Genomic DNA, 6,339 nt, shown 5'->3' with positions numbered 1-6,339 from the left:
TGGTGGTGGGATGGAATTAGTGGCAGAGGCAGTGGTAATAGTGGGAGGATGGGATCAGTGGCAGCAGAGGTGGTGGTGGGGATGGGATCAGTGGTAGTGGTGGTGGGGGGTTGTAATTAATGGCAGCAGTGATGGTGGGGAAGATGGGATTAGTGGCAGCGGTGGTGGTGGGGATGGGATTAGTGGCAACAGTGGTGGTGGGGAGGATGGGATCAGTGGCAGCGGTGGTGGAGGGGTGGTAGCAGTGGCGTGACCGTGGCTTGCGGCGACGCTTCCCACCCCCCACAGTGTACTACTATGTCATGATCATTGCCTCTAACTAGAACTGTTGAGCAGTGGCGGGCCCCCCACAGTGAACTAGTATGTCCCGATCCAATCATTGCCTCTAACTAGAACCGGAACAGAGTCTTAGTGTTTCATCTGCCTGGGGGCAGCGCCACCCCCCCTGAAAAATGCCGCCCATGGCAAACGCCTTGTTTGCCTCATGGTAGATACACCCCTGCCCCCAGCCAGGAAATGAGGATTGCTCTATCTGACTTGTTGCAGCTTCCAATGCACAATATGAGAAGCTCACAGTGTGCAGGGAAATCAGAGTAAGTCATTTCAGCCCAGGAGAGGATCCGGTACAACTGTGCAAGACTGCGGGGGAGGCCGGAGGTCAGAGTGAAGTTGTGTCCAGTGGAATATGATTGGTTGTTCATTTCCAGCAGATGTTTGGCAGATTTAGATTTTCAGTGCAGGGGGGGGGGGGGGGTTGTATCATTAGATCCGGTACGTGCCGTGTCTCTGCTTAGTCTGGGACGGCAGATAACTTATCTGTACTCATCAGAGAGTTCTCTGTGTCACTCTGTGCATCACGCTCCCAGGCACGCCGTACACGCAGCACGGGCGATAATACACAAACATGACTTTCAGATCACAGCTCAGATTAAAGCGCCTCCACTCTGCGGTGATATAAAACAACGAGCGTATTATCACATTCATTTTATTATAGAAATCGCAGCGGCTTCTACAGCGCTTCTCCACAGCGATCGGCTAGGTATGGAATATGTATACTTACACTGATCCAACCTAGACCAATGAAACCAGGGCTTTTCTTCTCAGAGAATAGGTGCAGGTACTCCCCCCTTCTGGGTCACCCCTTGTTTCTACCCCCTGCCCACCGCTTAGCAATGTCCCTTGGTTCCACCCCCTACCCACCTCCTGGCACCCCCCCCCCCCCTTTTAAAGAATTCAGAATCTTCTAATAAAAGGCAGTAAAATAGGTAATCTGCAGCTAGCAGCAATAGATTTCCAACCGACAATAGACCCCCTCCAGCAAAAATAGACCCCTCCAGCAACAATAGATCCCCCTGCAGCAATAGATCCCCCTAGCAGCAATAGATTTGCCCAGCAAGAATAGATCCCACCAGCAAAAATAGATCCCCCAGCAACAATAGACCCCCTGCAGCAACAATAGGTCCTGACAACACCAATATACCCCCTCCAGAAACAATAGTTCCCCCCAGCAAAATAATTACCCCCCCCCAGCAATAATATCACACCACCCCCCCCCCCCCCAGTGACAATAGACTAATTCCAGCAACAACTGACTCCCCCCAGCAGCAATAGATCTTCCCAGCATCAATAGATCCCACCAGCAACAATAGATCCCCATAGCAACAACATACCCCCCCAGCAACAACAGAAACTCCCAGCTACAATAGAAACCCCCAGTAACTAGAAACCCACACAACAAAATACCTCCCAGAAACAATGCTGCAGATCCAGCCCAACAACAATAGACAGAAACAATAGATCTCCTAGAAACCAGCATTAATAGACCCTTCCTTTAACAGTGGATCTCCCCATAAAATCCCCCCCTAGCAACAATAGATCCCCCAGCAACAATACATCCCCCAGCAACAATAGATCCCCCAGCAATAAATAGATCCCCCAGCAGCAATTGTTCCCCCAGCACCCCTTGGCATTTTACACACCCAGTGCTGGAGGTGCTGGAACTGCGTTCCTGCTGAAAAAAAAGTCCCTGAATGTAACTATGCAACCCCCCCCCCCCCCCCCATATCCAGTGTTCAGCTTTAAGCTTGGTTCACATCTTTGCCTTCCCTGTGTGCCGCACAGGCACAGCAGCTCCTTCATTTGAATGGGTTGCTGTACCTGCAGAAACGCAGAGAAAAAGGTCTTTGCACCTTTCCAAAACTGCAGCTACAGAGAAACCGCATGGTGCGTTTTTAGACGCATGGGGGTTGCAATGAGAATTAGAGCCCATCACCAGAAACTGCATGTTTACTGTGAGTTTTCGCATGCGCACTGACATGCATTTGACATGCTCTTTTGTATGCATGTATTTTCCTAAGCTTGCATCTCCTCTGAGGTTCTGTCTTCTTTCTTCTTCGGGATTTTATGTGCACTGCGTTGCGGTGCATTTTCGTGCATTTTCGTGCATTTACATCCATTTGTGCATGTTCCTGTGCATTGCAGTATAGAATAAATGCAGCTTGTGGAATATACCTATAGGATGACCTGGATTTTGGACTGACTATGCAGTTGGAGTGCAGTTTAAAATACATCCTACTGCATCTGGTGTGGATAGGTCCTTAACCGATTGCCGACCACCGCAAGCACATATACTGCGGCGGTCAGCCCCGGCCAGGCAAAGTGACGTACCGGTACGTCACTAGCCTGTAAGCCAATAGGGGGCGAGCGCACGCCCCCGGAGGTGAGCTCCCGCCCCCCGGCTCGTTCACGGAAACCTCTGTGCGTGTGACCGGCGGACCCGATGTCCGCCGGTCACTCGCGATCGTCCGCTGTGAAGGGAGAAAGGCAGGCGGCTAATGTAAACAAAGCCGCCTGTCATTCTCCCTGTGTAAAAGCACAGATCATACGGTCCTGCTATGTAGGACCGTTGATCTCTGCTGTTACATGTAAAGCCACATCCCTCCACAGTTAGAATTACGCCCCTAGGGACACACTTAACCCCTCCTTCCCCAATAAAGTTAACCCCTTCCCTGCCAGTGTCATTTTTATAGTAACAGTGCATATTTATAGCACTGATTACTGTAGTAATGTCACTGGTAACCCCAAAAGTGTCAAAAATGTCAGTCAAGGGTCCGATCTGTCCGCCGCAATGTCGCAGTCCCGCAAAAAAAATCGCAGATCGCCGCCATTACTTGTTAAAAAAAAAAGAAAAAAAATTACAAAAATCTTTCCCTTAGTTAGTAAACGCAATAACTTTTGCGCAAACCAATCAAAATACGCTTGTGATTTTTTTTTTTTACCAAACATATGTAGCAGAAAACAAATTGGCCAAAAATGTTAAAACATTTTGATTTTTACATTTTTTTTTTTTGGGAATGTCATATAAAAAAATGTGAAAAATATTGTTATTTTTGCAAAATTGACGCTCTTTTTTTGTTTATAGCGCATGATCAAAAAATTGCACAGGTGATCAAATACCACCAAAAGAAAGCTCTGCGTTTAGCACTATGTTTTCAGTGCATTTTTCTATACATTATTTGGATTGGTCTTTGTTTGCTTAAGGCCCCTTTCACACTTATGCGACCTAAAAGTTGCATGATTTTACAGCAAAGTTTTTGCCGCTACTTTACCACGATTTTCACGCAATTTTGAGTGGACTTGAAGCGATGTCTATGTTTATGGACCTCAAAAAGCAATAAAATCGGCCTAAAGAAGTGCAGGGACCACTTTGAAGTCGCTGCAACTTGAAGTCCTACAGATATGAACGGTACTCATTGGAAATCATGGAGTACGACTTCTCATGTGACTTTGCAGTCCCAAAACGCAAGACAAGTCACACAAGTGTGAAAGGTGCCTAAAGGGACATGGTGCGATGCATTTCAAGTGCATTTGTAGCGTGTTCTCTGCATTTGTGGTGCATAGAATTACCTTGATTTTACTGTTACAGTTGGAGGGCAGTTTAACCATTTTAGGACCGGAGGATTTTCCTGCTTAACGTCCAGGCCACTTTTTTCAACTTGCCACTACATGACTTTAACTGACAATTGCGTGGTCGTGCAACGCCGTACCCAAACAAAATTTACGTCCTTTTTTTCCCACAAACAGAGCTTTCTTTTGGTGGTATTTGATCATCTCTGCACTTTTCATTTTTTGCGATATTAATAAAATAAAAATCGAAAATTTTGCGAAAAATTTACATTTTCTACTTTAACAGTTAAAAAATATCCAATATATTCAATTTTTGTCATATATTTAGGCCAAAATGTATTTAGCTACATGTCTTTGACAAAAAAATTCTCAATGAGCGTATTTTTAACCGCTTTAAGACTGAAAGATTTTACCCCATTCATGACCAGGCCATATTTTGCGATTCGGCACTGCGTTAGTTTAACGGACAATTGCGCTGTCGTGCGGCGCTGTACCCAAATTAAATTGATGTCCTTTTTTTCCCCACAAATAGAGCTTTCTTTTGGTGGTATTTGATCACCTGTGCGATTTTTAATTTTTGAAAAAAAGAGCGACAATTTTGAAAAAAAAAACAATATTTTTCACATTCTGATATATAACATTCCCCCCAAAAAATTTACAAATGAAATTTATTTTAACATTTTAGGCCAATTTGTTTTCTGCTACATATTTATAGTAAAAAAAATCACAATAAGTGTATTTTGATTGGTTTGCGCAAAAGTTATTGCGTTTACTAACTGCGGGAAAGATTTGTCATTTTTGTTTATTTTTTTTTTTTACTAGTAATGGCCGCAATTTTTTTTGCGGGACTGCGACATTGCGGCGGACAGATCGGACCCTTAACTGACATTTTTGACACTTTTGGGGGGACCAGTGACATTACTACAGTAATCAGTGCTATAAATATGCACTGTTACTGTAATAATGACACTGGCAGGGAAGGGGGTAACACTGTTGGTGATCAAGGGGTTAAATGTGTGCCTCATGCTTACTGACGTTTGTAGGGGGAGGGGGTTGTGTGACACAGACACAGATCGCAGGTTCAGCTATGCTGAATCCTGTGATCTGTCCCTGCCTGTCACAGAGGAGATCCGCCCGCTTTGTTTACACAAGCAGGCGGATTTCCTCAGTCTTTCCCCAATGATCGGGGAAGAGAGGCGGTGATCACCGCCTCTCCTCCCCTGGCCTGACTCCCGCTGTGTCTAAACAGAGAGAGAGGGAGGTATCTGGCAATGTAGGTCTACGTCGCCAGACCCAGCCGAGCCGCTCTGCTGCAAAATTTGCAGTAAAATCGTGCAAATGCATCCCACTGCGTTCAGTGTGAAAGAACCCATTCACCCCTAATGCAGTGGGATGCAGTTGGATGCATTTTTGACTGCACTCCAACTGCATAGAAAGGCTAAAATCAAGATAATCATATGGGCATAGTTCACATTATTGCAGGGCAGTCAAAAAAAAGTAGAGCATGCTGCATTTGTGCAAAAATGCACGCAAACGCACTGCAACGCATCACAGTGCACATAGAAGCCCAGGGAAAGGAATAAGAAGGAAGTGACCTCACAGGACAAATGCAGATAGAAAAAACATGTATCAACTGCATGTAAATGCGCAAAAAAATGCACATCAAATGCATGTATATGTGCAAGGAAGAAATGCACAGTAGATATGCAGTTTCTATAGTGAATGGGCCTTAACTGTGCATTTGCAGTGCAGAAAATGCAGCTTGAGAACTATGCCCATAGGATAACCTGGATTTTTGGCTGTCTATGCAGTTGGAATGCAGTTAAAAATGCATCTTACTACACCTGGTGTGAATGGATCCTTAAGGGCCCATTCACACTAAAAACTGCACATCTAATGTAAGTTTTTTCCTTTGCACATATGCAAACATTTGAGACACATTTTTTATGTGCATTCACATGCAGCTGACATACGTTTTTCTGTCCTCATTTGTCCTTTGAGGTCACTTCCTTCTTCTTTCTTTTCTTAGGCTTCTATGTGCACATTGATATGTTGCAGTGCATTGGCATTAGGGCTAGACCGATATGTTTTTTTTCAGGGCCGATAGCGATATTTTGGTCACAATCTATCGGTATTGGCCGATATTTTGTACATTTAAAGTTTTGAAAAATAAAGACAATTTTTGACACAAATCTGGTACTGAATATGTTAATTTTAAAAAACTGAAAAATTAGGTGTGCAAAATTATTCAGCCCCCTAATGCCCAGTACACACGATCCGAAAATCGGGCGACGTTCCATCCGTTATTTTTCGTATTCTAGCAGCTCTTAATAATATTCGCTTAAAGGGAGAGGTTACTCACGATACAAATTTTCTCGGACGATAATTCTTAGCTTCCGGTATGCGTAACCACGCTGTAGCGTGTGAGGGGAA

The sequence above is a fragment of the Pelophylax lessonae genome (genome assembly GCF_965119305.1).
Source record: "Pelophylax lessonae genome assembly, chromosome: 5".
NCBI lineage: Eukaryota > Metazoa > Chordata > Amphibia > Anura > Ranidae > Pelophylax > Pelophylax lessonae.
Note: the sequence above shows the minus strand (reverse complement) of the source record.